Raw genomic sequence first — 13,360 nt, 5'->3', positions numbered from 1 at the left:
CTACACATGGACACCACCAGATTATCAATACCAAAATCAGATTGATTATATTCTTTGTAGCCAAAGATGGAAAAGTTCTATACAGTCAGTAAAAACAAGACTGGGAGCTGACTATGGCTCAGATAATGAACTCTTTCTTGCCAAATTCAGACTTAAATTGAAGAAAATAGGGAAAATCACTAGATCATTCAGGTATGATCTAAATCAAATCCCTTATGATTATACAGTGAAAGTTACAAATAGATTCAAGGGATTGGATCTGATAGACAGAGTTCCTGATGAATGATGGATGGAGGTTCTTGACATTGTACCGGAGGCAGTGACTAAGACCATCCTTGAGGAAAAAGAAATGAAAAATGGCAAAATGGTTGCCTGAGGAGGCCTTACAAATAGCTATGAAAAGAAAAGAAGTGAAAGGCAAATGAGAAAAGGAAAGATATATCCATTGAATGCAGAGTTCCAAAGAATAGCAAGGAGAGATTAAAAAAAGCCTTCCTCAGTGATCAATGCAAAGAAATAAAGGAAAACAATAGAATGGGAAAGACTAGAGATCTCTTCAAGAAAATTAGAGATACCAAGGGTACATTTCATGCAAAGTTGGGCACAACAAAGGACAAAATAGGTATGGACCTAACAGAAACAGAAGATATTAAGAAGAGGTGTAAAGAATACACAGAAGAACTGTACAAAAAGAGCTTCATGACCCAGATAATCAAGATGGTGTGATCACTCACCTAGAACCAAACATCCTGGAATTCAAAGTTAAGTGGCCCTTAGGAAGCATCACTTCAAACAAAGCTAGTGGAGGTGATGGAATTCCAGTTGAACGATTTCAAATCCTAAAAGATGACGCTGTGCAAGTGCTGCACTCAATATGCCAGCAAATTTGGAAAACTCAGCAGTGGACACAGGACTGGAAAAGGTCAGTTTTCATTCCAATCCCAAAGAAAGGCAATGTCAAAGAATGCTCAAACTACCACACAGTTGCACTCATCTCACAAGCTAGCAAAGTAATGCTCAAAATTCTCCAAGCCAGGCTTCAACAGTACAAGAATCATGAACTTTCAGATGTTCAAGCTGGATTTAGAAAAGGTGGAGGAACTAGAGATCAAATTGCCAACATCTGTTGGGTCATTGAAAAAAAAAGTGAATTCCAGAAAAACAACTACTTCTGCTTTCTTGACTATGCAAAGCTTTTGACTGTGTGGATCATAACAAACTCTGGACAATTCTTTGTGAGATGGGAATACCAACCTGCCTCCTGATAAATCTGTATGCAGGTCAAGAAGCAACAGTTAGAACTGAACATAGAACAAGAGACTGGTTCCAAATCGGGAAAGGAGTACATCAAAGATGTATACTGTCACCCTCCATCTGTAACTTATATGCAGAGTACATCATGAGAAATGTTGGACTGGATGAAGTATAAGCTGGAATCAAGATTGCCAGGAGAAATATCAACAACTTCAGATATTCCAGTGACACCACCCTTATGGCAGAAAGAGAAGAAAACTAAAGAGCCTCTTGATGAAAGTGAAAGAGGAGAGTGAAAATATTGGCTTACAACTCAACATTCAGAAAACTAACATCATGGCATCTGGTCCCATATCTTCATGGCAAATAGATGGGGAAACAATGGAAACAGTGACAGACTTTATTTTCTTGGGCTCCAAAATCACTGCAGGTGATGACTTCAGCCATGAAATTAAGACTCTTGCTCCTTGGAAGAAAAGTTATGACCAACCTAGAAAGCATATAAAAAAGCTGAGACATTACTTTGTCAACAAAGGTCCATCTACTCAAGGCTATGGTTTTTCCAGTGGTCATGTATGGATGTGAAAGTTGGACTATAAAGAAAGCTGAGCACAGAAGAATTGATGCTTTTGAACTGTGGTGTTGGAGAAGGTATTCTGAGCATACCTTGGACAGCAAGAGATCCAACCAGTCCATCCTAAAGGAAATCAGTCCTAAATGTTCATTGGAAAGACTTTTGCTGAACCTGAAACTCTTATACTTTGGCCACCTGATGCAAAAAACTGACTCATTTAAAAAGACCCTGATGCTTGGAAAGATTGAATGTGAGAGGAGAAGGGGACAACAGAGGATGAGATGGTTGGATGGCATTACCGACTCAATGGACATGAGTTTGAGTAAGATCTGGGAATTCTCAATAGACAGGGAAGCCAGGCGTGCTGCAGTCCATGGTGTCACAAAGAGTCAGACATGACTGAGTGACTGAACTGAACTGAACTGAACTGATCACATAAGAAGTTCTATATATATTATATTCCTGTATCACAGCTACCAGTTAAATTTTAATAAATATGAACCAGGCTTTTCACTGTTGAAAAAAAAAATAGAATTAATCTCATAGTAATAAAATATATTTATATAACATACACTATTTACAGCATGATTATCATAATGCTATTTCATTCACATTTAGTTCACTCAGTTTTCATTTTATTTTAATGAGTATTTCAAACATATCAATTGTCCATTACCATGATGCCACCATTATCTATTTTAAAATATTAAGTCTATATTTTCTACTTCAAAAATGAATCTTATTTCTTAGAATTCTTAAATAGAGCAACATGCAATGAAATGAGTTCTGTCCACATTTTTGTTATCTTAACCTACACGTTGTTCTTGATGCTTTATACTAAAAAGTTCTTTTTAAGTTGTCTTTAATCTTTTATCCTCAAATTTTCTTTTTTAAGTCCTATGGTTGTGTTCTTATTGGAATACATTCAACACAGTTATTATTGGCCTCGTTCAATGCCAGGCATATTTGCAAATATTCTCAATGACAGTGACTTTTCAAATAATATTACAGTACTATTTATATTTAATCATGTATTTTCTGGATCTTTATAGTTCTTTTTAAAGAAATACTTTTTAAATTATATTTTATTTTACTGAAATATAATTGACATGTAACACTGTATTATTTTAGGTATATGATACAATGATTCAACATTGGTATATTCTGAAAATTGATCACCACCATAAAAATAGTTAACAACCATCACCACCCATAGTTATATTTTTTTCCTTCTGATGAGAACATTTAAGATTTACTCGCTTATTAATTTTTAAATATGTAATGTCATTATCATTATTATATTACCATTAGCTATGGTCACCATGCTGTATATTATCTTATTGGTTCTTCTATTGAGAACTTTCTTTTCACTTCCAAATTCATAAATAGTTTGGGATCATTGACATAATCCTGAATAATGATATTCAATAAAAATAATACTTTCCTTGTAACTTTAACACAGTCAAGACTTCCTGCAGTGTTAGGTGCTTCTAAGTAAAATTAGAGGTCACTCTAAGTAAAATTTTGCTTTTATATTTAATGACATTACATCTATTTTCTTTTGACTGGTCACATAGCAGTTGGAGTCCATATTATTTTACATGTGGGGTGCTTTTTTTCTCCAGAAGGAAAAAATCATGAAAATATTTAAGGTAACATTACATTCATATGCCATTAAATTCTTACTCCTCAAGACATACTACAGTGTCAGCATAACTGATAATTTGGCTTTGGTGGTGGGGCACTGACATTTTTAATCATAGATACACAACTGAACACTCCCTCCTCCTGAAAACATTTTTCTCTTGGCTCCCTGGAAATCACAACCCTTTGATTTTCTCTTACCTCACTAGCCAGTCTTTAGATCTTCCTTCTTTTTTAGTATAAGTGTTTACAGCTATAAATTTTCCCCTGAATACAATTGTCCCTTCATTATATCAGTTTTGGTATGTTGAATTTTCATTTTCACTCATCCCTAACTGTTTCCTAGTTTCCCTGGTGATTTCTTCTTTGACACATTAGTTGTTTGAGAGTGTCTCATTTAATTTTCACATATTTGTGAATTTTCCAGATTTCTTTCTATTATTACTAGAAAGTTTCACTTCAGTGTGGTCATAAAAAATCCTTTTATGATTTCACACTTTAAGTCTTTTTTTGTCGATTAACATATCTGACCATCCCATTCTAAAACTGAAATGACTGTTTTAGCACTCCTAATCCCATTTAAACCTGCTCTATCTTTTCCCCTGTGGCACTGACCACCTTCTAACATAGCTGTAATTTACTTATTTACCAATGCTTATCATTCAGTGTCTGTCAACCCCTCTAGAAGATAAGCCCCATAAAGGCAAATTTTTTTGACTCTTTTGTTCACTGATGTATCCACAGCTCTTAGCATGGTGTCTGGAAGTAAGCAGTAGCTCCATATATATTTGATAAATAAATGGAGGAATGAACTATCACCTCATCTCTCAGTCTCTTTCATTTCTACAGCTTCTATACATGTATTAAGGAGAAGATCTTCCTGATCAACAGTCCATTTTCACATTGATAACAAGGTCCTCCGTGAATATTAACTAGGACCCATTTAGGTTATGTGATTCAGAAATGGAATAAATACATTTTGTGGAAACTTGAAACACTCTGCTTTCCACATTTTTTACTCTTCTATTCCCTTCTATCTATGTATTGGAATTTGTCTATTTCCCCCAGGTGAACACTTAAATTTTTAACAATATGTTTCAAGTACAAAATTATTATGTTTCTAGGAATTTGGAAGAAAATTAAGAAGCAAATAATTTTCACTTTATCAAAGCTTTTTCTTTTTTTCATGGAAACCATTTTCCCTTCTGTACTCCTTGAAGTCTTTACACTCCATTCACTGTGGTATGTGGTCACTGCTTTTATAGGTATTATTTGCTTTTTGACACCTCATAACTTGCAATTCGCAGCAAACCTCACTTGTGCTCTGCTGCATTCTCTGTACATGGTCTACCCCAGCACTGTCCACTCCACCAAAAATGTGCTCATTTATGGCCATCAGACATGCTGACAAGGCTAAGGTGCTGAAAGTGAAAGTGAAGTTGCTCAGTCATGTCCGACTCCTAGCGACCCCATGGACTGTAGCCTACCCGGCTCCTCCGCCCATGGGATTTTCCAGGCAAGAGTACTGGAGTGGGGTGCCATTGCCTTCTCCGGGCTAAGGTGGTAGTATTTATCATTTTAAAAGCACTTCTCATTTCTACCAGAAACAAGTTTTGAACTTTTTTTTTCTTCTCCAAAATTCATACATCACAGAAAAATAGAATTACAAAAAATAACAAAAAATTGAGACAAAGGGATTGTATGTGTCTGTGTTTATAAAAATTAATTTTATGAATTCTGCATATTTTCCAGGCATGGGACATATATTTATTTATCTCTAAGATTACTGGGAGTGAAAGCAAAATAAGCAAAACAGAACTGTTTATCATTAACACAAGTAAAATATTATGTTTAAACTTTTGTGGATCACATTCTATCTTTTTATTTTCTCCAAAGTTGACACCAAATGGACCATTAGAAATATTTTTGAGCAGGCTTATTTCTTCAATGTTTAACATTTTAAATCATAGTTTGTGTAAATCATGAATATCACCATATAAACTATGAAATTTGATGGAAAAATATACTTTTTTCCTTCACTTTTAATAATATTTTTAAATGTTTATACATTTAAAGTAATCTTTTCCTACCTTTTGGAAAACATTAAAATAATGTCCTCTATGCTAGTTCCCCAAAACATTCACATGACTGAGTTTCCCATCACCACTTCCCTTAGGAAAGCCTAGCATTTCAAAAGAAGAATATTATTTCCTAGGTTGCCATAGCCAAAAGGTTCTTTTTTTTCTCCCTAGACTTACTCCTGCCTCAGATTATCAATGTAATGATAGAAATATCTTGAGTGAGATTTTAACATGTGAAGTCACTCAGTTGTGTCTGACTCTTTGCAATGCCATAGACTGCCAGGTTCCTCTGTCCATGGAATTCTCCAGGCCAGAATATTGGAGTGGGTAGCCGTTCCCTTCTCCAGGGGATATTCCCAACCCAGTGATGGAACCCAGGTTTCTCACATTGAAGGTGCATTCTTTACCATCTAAGCCACAAGTGAAGCCCAAGTAGACCATGGATTCCTATAAAATAAAACATATCCATCCTCAATAACATGCTCTCATTTTCCCCTTGTCTGACACATGCCTCATAAAATTCAGTTCAGGTTCTAAATGACCACTGTCTCCAGATATGACAAAGGTTACAAAAGATTATTAAAAACTTTCCAGTTCCAGTTCTAGTTCAGTTGCTTAGTCATGTCCGACTCTTTGCGACCCCATGAATTGTAGCACACCAGGCCTCCCTGTCTGTCACCAACTCCCGCAGTTTACTCAAACTCGTGTCCATGGAGTCACTGCTCAGTATATATGGGTGAGATGACACATAGTTAAGCCCCATGATGTGCCAGTTGATATACAGTAATTTTTAAAATTTGGGTCTTACTTACCTTTGTTTGAGATTATCTCATCAACACTGGAAATAAGGTACACTTTACCAGGAACCCAGAGATCTTTAGAGTAATGGTCAGCAAGCCCTGGTATACACATCATGATAGTCAGTTCAGTTCAGTTGCACAGTCATGTCTGACTCTTTGAGACCCCATGAACTGCAGCATGCCAAGCGGAAGTTGGTCATGTCCATCACCAACTCCCAGCTTGCTCAAACTCATGCCCATTGAGTTGGGGATGCCATCCAAACATCTCATACTCTGTTGTCCCCTTCTCCTTCTGTCTTTAGTCTTTCCCAGCATCAGGGTCTTTTCCAACGAGTCAGTTCTTTGCATCAGATGTCCAAAGTATTGGAGTTTCAGCTTCAGCATCAGTGTTTCCAAATGAATATTCAGGACTGATTTCCTCTAGGATTGACTGGTTGGATCTCCTTGCAGTCCAAGGGACTGGACTGCAAGAATCCTCTCTAACACCACAGTTCAAAAGCATCAGTTTTTGATGTTCAGCTTTCTTTATAGTTCAGCTCTCATATCCATACATGACTACTGGGAAAACCATAGCTTTGACTGGATGGCAAAGTTGGCAAAGTACTGTCTCTGCTTTTTAATATGCTGTCTAGGTTGGTAATAGCTTTTCTTCCAAAGAGTAAGGGGACATGCTCAGTGTATCTTTAATCCAATTTTCTTTTGATGGGTGGGGCTGTGTTCCCTCCTAGTTGTTTGACTTGAGAGCAAACAATGTTGGAGGTAATGAAGATAATGGTGACTTCTTTCAAAATGTCCAGTGCATGCACTGCCCCACTCAGTGCCCCCGACCCTGCAGCAGGCCACCGCCAACCCATGCCTCCACTGGAGACTCCTGAACACTCACAGTCAAGTCTGGGTCAGTCTCTTTTGGGGTCACTGCACATATCATGACACCAAATATAATTTCTTAGGGAAATCTACACAATTGTCAGAATAAAATTCAGATATGTGGGATATATACTGTCCTTTGTTTTCCTGCTGCATATAGCTTTTGTTCAATAAAATTGTCTTATTTATTCATTAGCAATTATAATTACATAAGGATTTAATTCTTTTAATTTTTAAGTTTCTCATATATTTTGTTTTTAAAGCATTTTTTAAGTTTGTATTACATTTTTACAGAAGAGGAAACTGAAGTAGAGTGAGTTCAAATAAGTCTACTCTAGGTCGGCTGGTGAACAAGCAGCAGTGCCCATCCCCTGTCTGAGTCTGTGCTACACACTAGGCAATATTACCTCCTTATGAAACATGAGAGCACTTTTTGGTTGATAAATTGCCATTTTTTTTTTAAACAACAGCAGTAAAATGTTTTTTTTAACTTGTTCTGAAATGAATATCTCCCTTCCATTTAGAGTTTGGTTTACCCACTGGATAATATAATTATGCTGGCTTAAATATTTTATTTATTAAACATGTAACAATTGTGCTCTTCAGACTTGGGATAGAATAATTCAGTCTAAAATGGAACACAAGTTTAGAGGGACTAGAGCCTAAACAATGTTCTTGGGAAATCAAGTTAAAGCCCCTTCTGCTAAATAAAAGTGCTGAATGATTTTCATATGCCCCAGATGCCTCACACCTTTATACACATAGCACTTGCTTTCTGTTCCCCACTTGGAAAATCAGGTAAGGAACAAAGTGAGCCTCACATCATGCTTATATTGCCAATAAACAGGGCATTAAAATGAGACCAAAATCAGTCTGACAATTAACTTTAGTGTCTATTTTCTTCTCGTCACAGAAATGCAGCTCTCATTGACATCAAAGGGAGCTACATGCTGAAACAGGGAAGAGAATGGACTCCCCAAGCACCGTGGAGAAAGCTATATGTTAAGCTCCAAACCATAAATGCCCTCTTTCTGCATCACCAATTTCAATTAACTGCTCTTAAATCTACATTTTGGTTTATTGCCCAAATTAATAAGTACTTCTTTATTTGCCAAACAAGAATCCCAAATTACAGATATGAAAATAAGTTACTTAAGATGCCAAGGTCACACCATACTGTAACACTCCATTAGTCTTCTCTTTCCTCTGGGAAAGACTAAGGATAGGTTTTAAATGTAATCTCTACAGTTCACAATCTTTTTACAATACACTGTGATAATAAATTATATAAAATATTAAATATAAATATCCAATTAATAATATTTTAATAATATCACTCAACAATCCATCGCCCCATTAAGTCACTTTCTTAGGTAACTTTTCGTTTCTCTTCTATATTTTGATCTTTAATTGTTGGTCATGACACAATTGCTGATATACCTCATTGAACATCAGGTGCATAGAAAATACCTGTCTCTTTATGCATATGCAGTAATCAGTATGAGAAAACCAACTCTATTAAACTTCTTGAGAAAGAATATGTATGCACATGTATACACGCTTCCTTTAAAAATGTTAACCTGCAAGTCTTTGCATGTTTTATCACTTATAGATAAATATTAGATAGATAGAGATACAGATATAAATATATATAGTTTATATAACTATATATAGACAGTCATATGTTATTTCTAGTATTTATTACTAATAGCTCATATGGTATTCTTTGCATTAATTTGGTATTACTTATATAATGCCAGAGTTCTAAGCAAAGAAGTCCACCGAGCACAAATGCCCATTTCCTAGTGGGATGGCTTTCAACTATCCAGTGGAGATGAAATATCACTAGAGAAGAGATTGCTTCAGTTATGCATTCTAGGGGCTCATGAATTGAGTTAACTTAAATGGCACAAAATGAAATACTTGCCTTCAGCAATATTTACTGGAAGTGAGGTTACCTATAATATTTCAATATTATTAAAATTAATAATGAAATAAGAATAAGGAGATTTGACTTATAAATTCTATTTAGGGTGAAAACTTTAAGGGATATAATGATACTGCATCTCATCAAATTGAGAAATTTAATTTTAAAGAATAAACCTGGGATAAGTAATTGACACAATCATCTTTTAATGAAGTAAAATTGAGAGAATAATATTCACTTCACAGGCTTATTGTGAATATTGAATGGGGTAGTTCATTTTTAGAGCTTAGAGTGTACCTGAAATACCATAAATGCTTCATATATGTATTCATTATTGTTAGTAGTAGTAATAGTAAAAGTTTATTCAAAATTTTTTATCACAAAGTATATTTTAATACATTTAAAATATATTACACAGATTATCAAAAGCACAATCCTCTTTAGACCTGCTTGTACATACTAGCTGTTATATTCAATGAACTTCCCTCTACTCTTGAGAAAATTTTGCCCCTGACTCTAGAGAGCAGAGGTGCTGTTAGTCAAGAATTCTCTCAACTACCAAAACAGGTAGAAACTTAACTATGTTTTCTCACTTCTTTTCTTCCTTTTCTTTTGTTAAAATTCTTTGCCTTTTTTGAATCTGTATCTTTTCACCATTTCAGTCATATTCTATAATTATTTGACTGTCATTAAATAGTTCAACCTGCACAAATTCAAACACTTACAAAAGCTAGTTTAGTATGGAGAAATAAGAGCTGAGAATTGTAATTTCTTTCTTTGAAAGAGAGTGGTAGCTAGCTATTTGGCCATAATAGCCATTTCCATCAGATTAATGGGTCCAATATTTCCCAAATCTTCTAAATTCTCAAGGGAGGTCTGAATTATATAATGCCATGGGAAATTTCTCTTTAGAATTCATATGGGCTTCTAAACAAATAATAATAATAATAACAATAATAAAAACAAATCAATGGACCACAGGGTATCGTATTTGCTAACAACTCAGATTCTCTCTTTTGTTTTCTGAAAATTCAATCTTTTTTATTTTTAAAACTTGGTCATAAGCTTATGCTTCTTCCTAACATTTTAAAATGGTCAAGGGTCTCTAATTTAAAACAAAAAAACAATGAATAGAAAAACTCCCTTGCACTTACTTTTTCTACTGCCTTATCTGTTTTATTCACTTCACAATCTTCTTGAAAGTGTACCAATACATGAACATCTCAAAGTCTCTTTTCCACCTCTAACCCCTCCAACAAAATTTCTTTGGCTAAAATTCTCCAAATCTCTCCTGCCCCAATTTTCTCTCAGGGTTTACTACATCAGTCTCTTAACAGGATTTCACATCTTTTTAGAGGACTCCACTCCTTTATTTTTTGAAGCAAAGATCTCTGTTGACTTTTTCCCTATATCCTCAGGGCATGTTTTCTTAACATTCTATGCTTTACTCCTTCCTTTCTCCAAGTTTGAGTGTTAGTTTTCCCAAGGTCTCAGTCTTCTCTCACCCTGAATATTCTAGGTGATCTCATTCATCCCAGTGTCCTAAATCTATAGATACAGTTCAGCTTTTTCTCCTACACACCAAATCAATGTAAACAACTGGCCAACAGAATATCCCAGAAATTTCTCAAACTCAGTTCTCATAGTTCAGAAGTCAGAGCTCGAGTTTGCGGGTAAGTCTGCATTTAGCAATAAAGAAAGAACCAGAATTCATGTGTCCCTGGGCACCAGAGCTGCTATGGGTGCCAGAACCCTGACAGGGGGATGGGTGGAAGGAGGCCAGGACAGTGATCATGCTAGCAAGTGAGAGGGACTGTGGCAGCCCTTTCCACTAAACCAATAAAAGCCACAAAAGCCACTAAACCACTAAAGCCATTGAGGGCACTGAGGAGTTAATTGGTGCTGAGCAAATCTGGGTCAGTGCTTTAATTGAAGCTGATACAGGTGCCATGGAGGGGTTTGTAAGCTCTAACATAAACTTACCTGCTCCTTGACTTGAAGTCCTGAAAATCTATTCTCCACAAGTAGCCAGTGTATTAAGTCCAAAATGAAATTTTATTCTATTCTTCTGAGTTAAAACTGTCCAATATTTCTCTACTACTGTCAGTCTAAAAGTCCATATATCCTAAAATAGCCTGCAGACTCCAGCATGCTCTGTCCTCTGACCACTTGACCATCCTATTCTCAAGCTATGTCAAAACATAGATCGCTTGATGATCCAGCTAAATTGAACTCCTTTAAGTTCCTTGAAAACACTGCTTTTTTTTTTTTCTTTCTTTTGGACCTTTGTGCGTGTTCTTTGCTCTGCTAATACATTCTTTCTTTCTGTTCTCTTATAATAGCTAAGTCTCCTTGTAACTCTTGAGGTTGGAACTTAAAATACGACTTCCTTTAGAAAGACATTTCTAATTGCTTCCAAGTAACTGGATGATTGCCCTGTCATAGTGTTGTAGCCACAGGTTCTGGGAAACAAACTCACTCAGAAGGACAATGCAGATAGTGGAATGCAGTTTATTACACCTGCAGGGCCAAGGCAGTGTATCCTCTTATCCAAGGACACCGACCACTTTTTGTGAAAATCTTATATACCCTAAGTGTACGTGCACAAACCTGCCTTCCCAAATTCCCTGAAACTAGTCTGAACAAAGGAAAAAGAAAGATACAACCAAAGTTAACCCGTGATTCATATGCCCTAAGCCTAGGTAGATAGAAGTGGACAATTATCAGTAGGCCTGTGGTCATACTCCAATAAGCATAATAGAATATATAATTCTATTCAGTTACATACATAATTAGGGTATTCTTTTGGGCAATGGAGAACACTTGGGCTCTCCCTTCTGGGGGTCTGGTTTTCCAGTTGTATGTCATTTCATAGATCCTGGGCATATAGCTCAAAGTCCACAGTCTGGCCCAAGATGGAGTACTGCTTTCAAGATAGAGCCGGTTCTGTTTCCTCCTTCAATAGCACACTGTATTTTCATGAAAATGCATCTATTTACTTGCAAGTATCCATCTTTGCAAGTATGAGCCAGGGCTTCCCTGGTGGCTCAGAAGGTAAATAATCCACCTGCGATGTAGGAGACCTGGGTTCGATCACTGGATTGGGAAGATCCCCTGGAGGAGTACATGGCAACCCACTCCAGTTTTCTTCCCTGGAGAATCCCCATGGACAGAGGAGCTTGTCCAGCTACAGTCCATGGGATCACAAAGAGTCAGACACAACTGAGCAACTAAGCATAGCACATCCATCTTTGGGGGGTTTCCCAAGTGGGACCAGTGGAAAAGAACCGGCCTACCAATGCATGAGACATAAGAGATACGGATTGGATTTCTGAGTTGAGAAGATCCCATGGAGGAGGGTATGGGAACACACCCCAGCATACTCTTGCCTGGAAAATCCCATGGACAGAGGAGCCTAGCAGGCTACAATCCATGCATGCATGCATGCTCAACTGGTTAGTCGTGTCCAACTCTTTGTGACCCCATGGATTGTAGTCCAACAGGCTCCTCTGTCCATGGGATTTTACCAGGCAATAATATTGGAGTGGGTTGCCAGTTTCTTCTCCAGGGGATCTTACCAGCCCAGGAACTGAATCCACATCTCCTGTATCTCCTGCATTGGCAGGTGGTTCTTTACCAATGAAACACTTGGGAAGCCTGGGCTACAGTCAGTGGGGCCCCGAAGAGTTTGACAGGACAGAGCTGTTGAACATCCATGCACACATTCATTAATAAACTCTAAATTCCTTAAGAACAAATATTATGTCTCTGTTATTCACCGTTGTGTTCACTGAGCTCAGTGATGTAGTAAGAGTTCAATAAATGTTACGGAATCAATTCATGACTACAATCTAATTGTAGGATCCTCTACAAAAGTAAAGTGTTTTGAGTCCTTGCAGGTGTACACTGGTACCTTTCAGAGAACTTGGAAGACAATCCAAGTGCTTGTTATAGAGGTATTATTGAGGTATTCACTGTATTATTAAACCAATTTAGGAGGACTGTTCTGCTTTCTTTGTCTGTGATATACTCTGTATTTCTGTTTAATTTTTTTTTTCCCTTTTACTCCTTGTTTTCTTCTTTTCTATCCAAGGGAAAATAAACCAGATTTTTTTTTTCCTGATAGGAGCTGATTTAGACTTCAATCCTTTGCCAGGGTGTGGCTGCCACAAGAAGGAAAAAACAAAGGTGATCACTCATTTAGTAGGAAGTG

This window comes from Bos javanicus, chromosome 12 (assembly GCF_032452875.1).
Source record: "Bos javanicus breed banteng chromosome 12, ARS-OSU_banteng_1.0, whole genome shotgun sequence".
In the NCBI taxonomy this organism is placed as follows: domain Eukaryota; kingdom Metazoa; phylum Chordata; class Mammalia; order Artiodactyla; family Bovidae; genus Bos; species Bos javanicus.
Note: the sequence above shows the minus strand (reverse complement) of the source record.